The sequence below is a fragment of the Coffea eugenioides genome, chromosome 5 (genome assembly GCF_003713205.1).
Source record: "Coffea eugenioides isolate CCC68of chromosome 5, Ceug_1.0, whole genome shotgun sequence".
Taxonomy (NCBI): domain Eukaryota; kingdom Viridiplantae; phylum Streptophyta; class Magnoliopsida; order Gentianales; family Rubiaceae; genus Coffea; species Coffea eugenioides.
Genome location: NC_040039.1, coordinates 17,426,636 through 17,438,432, shown reverse-complemented (window position 1 = coordinate 17,438,432; position 11,797 = coordinate 17,426,636). Strand labels below are relative to the sequence as shown.

Below are 11,797 nucleotides of genomic sequence, written 5' to 3'. Positions count from 1 at the left end.
CAATAGGGTTCCATAAGCATATACAAACATTAAAGGAAACCAGAAATTTCGGAAATGTAACTAGCTTTCGCCCTGAAAAAAACAGTTTTTGTCCTCATTTTGCGGTAATGACACCAATTTCACTAAGATTATCGGATGAGGGTGCAAGACCCACCATTTTGAAGCTAAAATACAGGGCTAAAACATCACAGAAGGTCACTCAACCCAGTTTTCAGTGCAAACAGGTCAAAAATGCAAGATACTACATCAAAAACGTAAAACAGATTCACCAAAACGTATTCTAGCAGAAACATCATAACTCAGGCTCTCCAAGTCCAAATCCAGAAATTCCAAAACAAGTTGAAAGCTAAGAAACAGGGATAAATTTCATCAGAAGGCCTCAACAACCAATTCGGAAGCAATTCCAGTCAAAACAACCAATTACAGGCACAATTCTTACATTCGGGTAAAACCAGAACAGCAATAGTAATTTCGACTTTTCTCATTCTACACTACTCCGGTTGACCTGAAATTTTGTAGACACCTCTAAAATGTCATTCCCTACAACTTTCATGTTTTAAGAAAATGCCAATTCGGCCTATAACTAGGAGCTAAAAATTCGGGCAGAATGCTCCCTCAAGAACCCTAATTTTCTGAAATTTCTTCCAAACCAGAAATTGGTTGCAATTAATCACTTTTCCCACCTCCTAGAGTCATTATATACCATTTCTAATCATCATAGATAACCACACAATCATGCTTATATTAAAACAGAAAAATCCCCAAAAATAATAAAACTTCATCACTTCAACCACAAATCAAGAAATAACCCATAAACTTGCATCTCATACTACCACTAAGCATGATTTAAGCATCAATTAAGGGAGGAGGGTGGTTCTTCACCACTTACCTTAGAAACAAGAGAGAGAGAGCTATTGGTCACCTTAACTTTCCAAAGAACTTCACACAACAACTCACCAACACTTCCTTAAGTGGTTTTATGGAGCAAAATCAAGGTTGGATGGTTGGTTTTGATGATTTAGAGCAAGCTTGAAGAGTTTCCTTCCTTGTGCTTAGAGTAAGAGAGAGAGAAAGAGAGAATGAGAGGGCCGGCCACCATGGAGGATTTTTTTGATGATTTTTGGGTCATTTTTAAGCTATTTTAACCAAATTGGTAAAAGGGTGAATAGTGTTCAAAAAGGTCAAACCACTCCTATGGTGACACTTGTCACCTTTTAATAAATACTTACCTACCTTGTCTCTCTTATACCAATCCACTTAGCACCCTCTACTTATCTCTTAACACCCGGTAAATTAATTCCAGTATTCAAAACTTAACCTAGTTGGCCGAATTTTTCCGAACTTTTCGCACTAGTGGGTCCCACGTCCGGTATACGCTCTTAATTTCTCAAAATCCATTCGATACTAAAAAAAGCATCTAAAAATTATATCTGCTCCTTAAATTCATCTAGAAATTTTTACTAGGCACGAAAATGCAGAAAACAAGTCATAAAAATACGAGAAACCTAGAAAATGAAAATTACGGGTTCTCACACGGAGCTTATTTGACCGGATTCTAGATAAAGTGAGAGCCAGGATACACTGTTGAAGTAGCAAACTTTTGTCACATGGGGGAAGGGTGATTCTCCTTCGGCATGTGTTGGCTTTTATACACAGTTGGCTTTTAAGTCTTACATCACATACATAGTCTTGTAATATGATCTTTGTAACAAAAATAGGAACTCTCTCTTACAGTTGAATTCTGATTGAGCACACAACCCTATAGATTTAAAAAGTTTACCATGCTACTAAACATCCTTCACTAAGAGACCAAGATGGAACAACATGAAACACCACACACATCAAATCATCACTATGAATTTCCCTCACTATCACTTGGATGTGGACAATTCCTCCTGGATTCACAAAAACAGAATCTCGAGCAAACAAAGTGCTGTGGTCAAAATTTTGGGGATTCTGGGAAATAACATCCTAAATCTTAAAAAGATAAACCTGCCAGATCAATACTTAGATACGCAGAAGCAATATAGTCGTGGCATAAGGAAGACACTAACTCTCCATCAAGCTGAGCAATAAGAGCTTCAAATGTTGATCTTCTTTGTGGATCCTTTCGGGCATGCCTCCCGGCAATAGCATCAATCTCATCAACAAAAACAAAAGCAGGAGCCTGCATAAAGAAGGAAGATTAAATTTTGTTCTTCCTAGACATAGCACGAAGGCATTGAAAGTTTTTTGGGGGGAAAAAATTTAAAGACAAAAAAACCTAAAACAAAACTAATGAAAATCAGAATGTGTTTTTCCAAAAGCTCCAAAGGCAGAGAATTCTTGCCTGATGATCTTTAGTAAATTTCATGTATAAGAACATGATCAACACAAAAATAATGGGGAACTATTAAACATAAAGCATGGAAACATTAAACACGCAAAAGGGAAATTTAGAAGACACAGCAGTCTTTGTATCAAGATGTTTCAGAAGCAGAGGGTGGGAGAAAGGAATGAAGAGGAGAGGAGAATGGAGATGGTCCGAATCAAACTTTTGTTCTAACACAAGGAAAAAAGAAGCTTAACCACAAGCCTACATCACCATCTACATTATAAGATATCGAACAAGGTTTTCAAACTGGCCAAACTTACATTCCTCCTAGCAATAGAAAACATTTCATTTATTCTTGCAGCACCATTTTTTTCACTATCTGTAAACTCTGCACCAGAAGCGAAAACGAAAGGCAACCCACTTTCCTTTGCAAGAGTTTGGGCAAAAAGTGTTTTGCCTGTTCCAGGAGGTCCAGAGAGAAGCACACCCTGTCAAGCAAATAACATGACACGAAAAAATTACAACTCTTTAATTCTTGGCATATTTTATCCACTGTTTAATTATCAACATATGAAGTTCACCCGCACAAACTTCACTTCTTTTTCATAATAATGCATGGGATTTCCCATGTATATCATCAACTCATCTAGTAGATCCCAGACATCTCCTCCCGGTACTATTTCTTTGTACACAGACTTTGTTTCCCCAACTTCCCCTACTGGCTGAGAAAGTGGCGGAATAAGAGATCAAAAATAAACTCAAGACGAGGAAACTACAAATTGAGAGAAAATAAAATTTACCAAAATGAAATTTTCAGCATAAGCCATATCGAAGAGTTGATTGTACTTCTTATAAAGGAAATGACTTGAAGTGATGTGAAGAAGCATCAGAGATTCTCTTATGAACCCCAATATCAGTATTCCAGGCAGCAAAGCAAAGACAACTTTAAGAAAGTAAAGAATCTGCCGCTTTTGGAGGAGATCAACTTCAGCTCCAGAACTTGATATCATCTCAAACAAATAAGGATCAAGTGGAATATCTACCTGAGAAAGTACAATGCATCAATAAGCAATTTCAAATGAAAAAGAATACAATTTCAGCTGAACCATAACCAAGAGCTACAAAGCTCACAATATACTCCATTGGGAACCCTTCTTTCATTGTCACATACAACCTTTTTAGGTCTTCTGTGAAAACAATAGCAGCGACCTGCAAAAATTAAACATAAATCATAACCTGATTTCTACAGTTGACCCCAACAATTTTTTGCACCTAGCATCAAATTAGGGATATCAAAGAAATCTAACATCTCATATCTCACACTCCCACTGGAGTTCACCAATGAAATCTAACATCTCACACTCCCACTAATGGAAGCCAACCAGTCAAGAAAGCGTTGCACAGTTCAAGTTTCATGCATACACAAGCATGACATAAATCACATTGCTCCATCTGCATCATTTTTTTTACCAAGTATCTTTTCATGTAGGTGAACTTTTACAAGTTCCCTCATTCATCAGTGCAGAAATGCGTGAGGAAAGATTCTCCAATTTCCTAAATGGCAAGACGAAGACAGACACAGAAGGATGAACTACTAGAATCATTACCTCAGAAGAATCAAGTTTTTGAAGAAAATATATGTAGGGAAGTTTAGGGCAGTAGCGCCACAATCATTTAGAAATCCATAGCGCTCGGTTTCCGTGGTTGTCCTTGACCTTTTCAAGAACATCTGTGCGCAGGCTATTCTCAACTTCTTTCATATCGAACTCGACTACATATCTGGCATTCAATGAATCTAATTGTTTAGCTAACTTATCCTTCTGAAGGATTTCATTCCATGCTTGAAGCCTTTCACGCCAAGTTCCTCGACTCTCCTGACTTTCTCCTGCAAAAGAAGGTTGTTAAAAAAGCTATTTAACCACATTAACAGGCCATCACGCAGATCATGGGGCACTTAAGGAGGCAGCTGGCACCTAACAGCATCTTGACCATCATCAAATTTCCACTTTGTAATGCTCACAAAAAAAAAATCAGATTCATGCCAAATCCAAGTTTGCTGCTCCAATTTTTTATCAAAATAATGCCGATTTTGTTTTGTCCGTCAGGTATGTTAAAGAGACATAACAAACCAAACAACAGCATTTCCACACTTGTATCCTCTTGCATCTTCACTAGTCTGTTGAAGTCCATTATTTTTACTTACAACACAATCACATGTATACAACTAGTCAAAGAAAATAGTTAAAGCTGGGAATTCCACCAGGACATAATGGAAACATTGTATAAAAAAATATTTGCTGATAAAACATTCCATCCTTATTTTTCTATAAACTAACTCTACATAGGACATTAAATTACCAAATCAGCTAAAATTTAATTAACTTAAAACATAGAAAACAACTCAATATCCAGTGCCAGGTCCGTAATAAAAACAATAAAAAAAAACACGCATCAAGTCAAAAATTAATGTACCCAGGAACCTTTTTAAATGAAGATTTAAAAACATTAATCTTTTTCCCTTTTCTTATTTTCACGGGTAGTGTCACAAAATGGTCCGTAAAAGGAGCATGCCCACTAACTTGAGGGAAGAAAAACAGACTTGCAAACTCACCCAAAATTGTTAAATCTTCTTTCAAAACCTTCTTCTCTTCTTTGTTCAATTTCACATCTTGGTCTATAATTTCTTTTACACTCTCCCGGGGATCATCATCATCATCATATGCATCTTCCCCAACAAAAGAACTATCATGAACAAGCGTTCCATCAGGTTCTTCAATAAACTTTTTGAGTTTTAGTCCCTTTGGAGTTGTCTTCCTCCACAAACCCTTTTTGAACCTGCATTAAAGAATCTGAGATAACGAGTGCAATCAAAAGACACTTTAAAAAACAAAAGAAAAAATTCATGGCGGCGGGTATTGAGACAGTCAAATGACAAACATTATCAAGGAAGTCATAAGTATGCCATCAGGTAACATTGGAACGTGTATATAAAAGTAAATATGCAGAAGATTCCTGTCATAGTACCAAACAACCGCAAATAACACACATACACTATCTAAGGAAACCCACAGCCCAATCCAAAAGGCATGCTGACTTTCAGGCTACACTGAGAAGCTTAAGTAGTACACTCACATACCACTCACAATCGATGTGGGATAGAGGAAATGGGGAAGGGGAAACACCAAGACTCTTGCCAAAAGCTCACCAACGACTTTTAACCACTCCATTTTTTTCCTTATCCAAACAACCGCAAATAACACACACACTACCTAAGGAAAACCACAGCCCAATCAGAAGATTCGTATCATAGTAACTGTTCAATTCATGTGCTCCTCGGTGAGAGCTGAAATCGTACTCTTCCAAACTAAAATCAGGTGAGATAGGAAAAGTAGCCCACACTTTCTGACATTTGTGGGAGTAGGCTCAGGAATGAGAGCCTCCATATATGCCTCAGCCAGCTCTCTTCTTCCTCGATCAATAACAGTTGCTTGAATTGCCTTGTAAATTCCTCGACAAGAAACCACCATAACAAGAGCATAAAGAATTAGAACACCAATTCTCTTGGCTTCCCAATTCTTTACGTCCTGAAAACCCAAACAAGAAAACAAGCACATTACCTTAGTTGAGATTCACACTGAGAGGGGCCATCAATCAAGAACTTTAAAAAAAAAACCAAAAAGAAAAAAGATGATGCTAATAATTCAATGGTGCCAAGTATGCAGAGCAACAGAATCAATCCATGCATTTATTATTATTATTTCATAACTCCCAAAAAAAATGAATTGCAAAAACGGAAATACACACAGTTGTGTGTGTTGTTTAAAATTACCTTCCAGTGATCCAATTTATTCCAGTTGACGAAATCGGGAAGTAAGTGGGACCTAAACCTTTCCAGCGCAGAGTGAGGCAACTGGACGGAGCGACTAGAGGTGGCAATTTGTCCCAAGTTCCAATGGATTATCCATGTCCAAAAGAACTTTGGATGGAATGAGTATTGTAATTTGATATTGGATTTAAAATGGGATGCATCCCAATTGTATCCATTAGTTGATGGGAAATGTTGGGTACCCATTGGGCCCAAATATTTTCGCAAAAAATTTCATTTATCCAAAAATTCATCTCTTTTTTTTTCAAAAATCTGATTTTTTTCAGTTTCTTTTTCTTTCTTTTCCTCTCTTTACTTTCCTACAAAAGAAAACCAATTAAGTAAAAAATATTTCATTTAAATAACTTTAAAAAAAAAAAAGATAACAATAAAAATAAAATAAATTGGTAAAATTTTGGTGTCTACAAGAATCAATGCTTTACTAACAACGGTTGGCACCCTTTATGTTAATTTATGTTGATTTTATGCTAATTGTTGAACTATCTACATAGATTTTTATATGTAACCCTGTTATCAATTTTTAATCAGCTTCTTCGTTTCTGTGCTAACTTTATTTAGCATTTAATGTGAATTTCTTTTGTATCAAATTTTGGAAATTTTAAGAATGTCAGTAAGAATGAATTTGGTGTTAAAAAAATCTTGTTTCTAGTCTTTGTGTCAGACAACATTATGGGTAAGATTGGAATATGGCTATATATCTATCTTTTCCTTTATTTCTTAATTAATCCAATTTTTGGTTTAATCCAGGGAGAAGATATGTTCATTCTTACCAAAATGTTATGTCTTTTTAAAGTAACTATTGATCGTTCTAGAGTGTAAATGAATTCAGAAAAATATAAATTCACAATAAGATCAAAAGAAATTTAATAAATAAAAACATTAAAGTTCTACAAAAAAATAAAAAGAATTAAAGGAAAAAATTATAAAAAATAGATTTGGGTATTGGACGGGATATCTAAACCCATTTCAAAGTGATTTCGCCCAACTTAATTCCAAAACACATATGGATAAGGTTGGACTCAAACCCATATGATTCGGTTCTATTTCGAGCCCAAACCCAAGCAAATCCCGTCCATCCTGCCCATTTTGCCACCTCTAGGAGCGACGAAATGCAACAGCAAGCCGAGCCAGTGTAGCAATAGCGTCATGTTGAAAATCAATACCAGTTTGTTGCTTGAAATTTGTAAAGAAGCTTCGAGAAAGATGGAGCCAAGAGAAGCCAGCAGCAGCATCGGAAGCGGAGTGGTCAAGAGGGTTATCATTACTAGTAGAATCAGAAGAAGAAGAAAAGGAAGCTGAAATTGGTGCTCATATTGTAAATTTTTTTTCAACATGTTAAGCATACATTTCTTTAAAATTTTTAGTCTTTATATATATACTAGTGTATAGTGCCACACTTTGCGTGGCCCTGCCCATGCATGGTTCAATCTTATTGTGTATTAGTTTTGAGCATTTGTTGATTTTGTGTATAGACTACACTAAAGGATCCGTCAAACGCAGTAGCTATAAAAAGTAACTTTTACAAAGAAAGATAGCTTATTTAAGAGAAAGCCTTTACTAGACGAAGCAAGCAGTTTAAGAGAGCTTTAAAATAATAAAAGTAAAAATTAACACTATCATAAAAGAGCAAAAGATGCAAACGTACTGCTACAAGATAATTGCTTCAATTTCTTGAAACAAAGATTCATATTCCCAAGGAACAGCCACATCCATCAGCCATGGTTTCAAGTGACAATCATAACAGTCGTTAAAATGGATGCTAAAATAAGGTGGAATGGGATGAAGGGTTTCACTTACACCACCACTCTTAGGCCTCAAATAGCAATTATTAGTTGATTTCTTCCTTGAAGTTTCACACCTAGAGCCCTCCAATTTGAAGATGATTAGTTGATTTGAAGCTCACTTTCATGTTCAAACTTCAGGGTGTTTGGTGACTTCTCATTTACCAAAGCAGCACTATCTAATAACTCAGCATTCAGCACCCCACTAATTTAAGAAAAATTATAATTAAAAACACTCCGGTAACACACGTATTTTGTAACAAAGCTTCAAAGCCAAATTTTCCAGATGAAAAGCCCCACCATTGAAGAAGATACTCCAACAGTACTATTAATTACTACATATTTTACAGTTCTAAAGTCGCATTAACAGAAAATGATAGCTCAACAAACCACAATAAGTACTGCTGTAGTACATGTAATCATCATCTACTTCATAGGTTATGCAGTTATCCAATTTGAGCTGAACTCTATTAAACAATTAGAAATTGCATGTAAGTTGAATTGTTATTATCATGTTAGAGATTTTATTCCATGCAACACAAAAGCACAAATTCAAATAAGCTGGCATTAGGTAATGCCCAATTGCATAACTATCCCATTAGATATTCACTCCAAAATTTCAAAATCAGTAAAGAAATCCAAAATTCATAAATCAAATTGACAATAAAAAATAAAATAAAATATTGAAACTCACAATCTTTCAAGTGAGAGTGGCCATAGTCCTCATATTTAGCTCTAGGTGCTCTAAATGTTACAAAGAATAGTATTATCATCACTTCGCCGTCATTAAAAACTGACCATCAAATTTTAATTGCCTATAAACATTTCTCATATGCATAATTTCCTAAACTAAAACAAGGCTCAGGAAAAAAATTCAAAAATAGACAATGGGAAAAAGGACAAAACAAATTATTATATATGATTGACAACCAAGAACTTCTTATAAAGCAGGTAGTTGGAAAACCACATGAGCCAAGAACTGCTTATAAATTACAACCAGATGAGCAAGTTTCTTATAATTTTTCATACTTTCATGAGAGGACTGATTTCATGGAACCCATAAACAAGTAGATTTCTTGTCCTTCTTGTCCCTAAAACTATATTTTGATCCTGTCAAACAAATAGCATAAATGACCTTAGCCGAAAAAATAATTTGTTGTTAAAACTTTTTTCAGCAAAAGACTAACCTGATCAAGAGGGGATATTGGGAATAGAAATTGAGAGTTTGAAAGGTAAGGAAGAGGAGAAGGCGGCGGTGGTGGTGAGAAGTTGAGAGTTGTAAGCTCTGATATTGGGAATAGAAATTGGCGATATGGGTTGAAGATAAAACGGTGATTCGGCTTTGTAGCTCATTCCAGCTTCATTAGATAAACTAAGCCAAGTCATAACCATCTAGACTAAGGACATAATGGATAACCGTAGTTTTTTTTTTTTTGAAAAAAAAAGAGCTGAAATACAATTAGAAATATGCAGTAACCTGCAAATGGAAAGTACCTTTAAGTTGTACTCCACCATAGAGGCTGCCTTCTTACTCAGCAAAGCCAATTCCTTTGTTGAACAAAAACTCAAGAAAACCAATAAGTACAAATTTGATGTACCAAAAGAAATATGTACCAGTCCATGCTCTAAGTTTATGCTTTTTAATGTGCCGCTTAACAACAAGCATCAAATCCCAGTGAATTTAACAGTAAAATACACCAAAAAAACTCCAGCTAACAATCTAAACTCTACAAGAATGAGCCTAAACTAGAGAACTAATCAGTGATCAGTTGCTTCTCTATTTTGTATTTAACTACCATGAGAACATGTGAGAACCCGTATTTTCCCTAATAATTTTCCTAGGGTTTTTCCCCTTTAATTGCATGTTTTCTGCATTTCCAATAAGTACAAATTTGATGTACCAAAAGAAATATGTACCAGTCCATGCTCTAAGTTTATGCTTTTTAATGTGCCGCTTAACAACAAGCATCAAATCCCAGTGAATTTAACAGTAAAATACACCAAAAAAACTCCAGCTAACAATCTAAACTCTACAAGAATGAGCCTAAACTAGAGAACTAATCAGTGATCAGTTGCTTCTCTATTTTGTATTTAACTACCATGAGAACATGTGAGAACCCGTATTTTCCCTAATAATTTTCCTAGGGTTTTTCCCCTTTAATTGCATGTTTTCTGCATTTTCTGGCTTAGGAAAATTTTCTTGGTGGATGCTATGAGTAATTCTAGTTTTTAGATGATTTTTCTAGCATTGGGTAGTTTTTGAAAAATTACGGATATATTATGGATGTGGGCCCCACTAGTGCGATAAGTTCGGAAAAATTCGGCCAATAAGGTTAAGTTTCGGATACTGGGTGAAATTTATCGGGTGTTAAGAGATAAGTGGAGGATGAGATGTGATTGATGTGAGAGGAAACAAAAGGATAGAAATGCATTTAATGAAGTGACACGTGTCACTTTGTGAGTGGTTGAAGCCTAAGACAACTATTCACCCTTTTTGACTTTTTGCCATTTAGTTAAATATGTCACAAAAATCACTAAAATTCACTCTTTTCTTCTCCTCCATGGCCGGTTCTCTCTTGAGCAAAGAAGAAAGAAACTCTTCAACATTTTAGCTTCCATTTAGCTCAATCTTCCAAAAACAATCACATAAACTAGTTTCTACTCCATAAAATCCCTCCATTAGGTGCTAGTAAGTTGTTTGGTGAAGTTTTTAAGAAAGCTAAGGTGTTCTACAACTCCTTCTCTCTTGTTTACTAGGTAAGTGGTGATTACACTTCCTCCTACACTTAATGATGCTTAATTTGTGCCTAGTGGTGGCTAAAGTGCTGAAATTTGTGGTTTGTTTCTTGGTTTGAGATGAATTGGTGAAGTTTTTATTTTATTGAGGAATTTTCTGGTTTAATGTGATCATGATGTTGTGGTTATTTATGATGGTTGGTAATGAGGGGTTATGACTCTAGTGGATGTAAATGATTGGTAATTGCAACCAATTTTGGATTTGGAAGGATATGTGAAAAGTTAGGGTTTCATAACCCCCTTTCTGTCCGGTTTTGTATCATATGGTTAGAGGCCGAATTGGCCTTTGCTTAAAACATGAAAGTTGTAGGTATTGATGTTTTTGAGGTGCCTGTAAACTTCAGGTCATTTGGAGTAGTTTAGAGTGAGAAATGTCATTTTTACTGTTGTTGTTCTGGGTTCATCAGGATGGCCGAACTGCGCCTGTAATCGGCTGTTTTGACTGGAATTGCTTTGGATTTGGTTGTTTAGGTCTTCTGATGAAATGTAACTTGATGTCCTAGCTCCCATATGCCTTTGGAATTTCTGCATTTGGACCTGTATAGACTGAGTTGTACTGATTACAGTATAGTGCTATTTGTAAACCTGCAATTAAGGTTCTGGTTTGGTATTTTGCATATTTGACCTAGTTGTGTTAGGATTTGGACTGAGTGGCCTTCTACATTGTTGTAGCCCTGTCTTTTAGCTTCGAGATGGTGGGTCTTGTACCCTCATCCGATAAGCGTAGCGCAATTTGTGCCATTACCGCATAATGAGGCCAAAACTGTTTTTGTTGTTAGGGCCAAATGAGTTACATTTCCTGATTTTCTGGTTTGCTATAATGCTTATATATGCATATGAAACCTTATTAGGATTGTGATTGGCATTGCTTTATGACTCGTTATCGAGTCTCATTACACTTGTTTGCATGTTCTAGGAAGTGACGGTGGTGCACGACGTTCGTTTAACGACGGTGCTTGAAACATCACCTACTTGAGTGGTGAGTATACTACTCACTTGAATGTTACAATGTGGCTTTGC

The 11,797-nt window shown here is 35.9% G+C and overlaps 1 pseudogene; it reads right to left on the bottom strand.

Annotated features, from left to right (window-relative positions):
- Window positions 1-1,776: 1,776 nt before the first annotated feature.
- LOC113771241 lies at window positions 1,777-6,386 on the bottom strand (annotated as a pseudogene).
- Window positions 6,387-11,797: the final 5,411 nt, after the last annotated feature.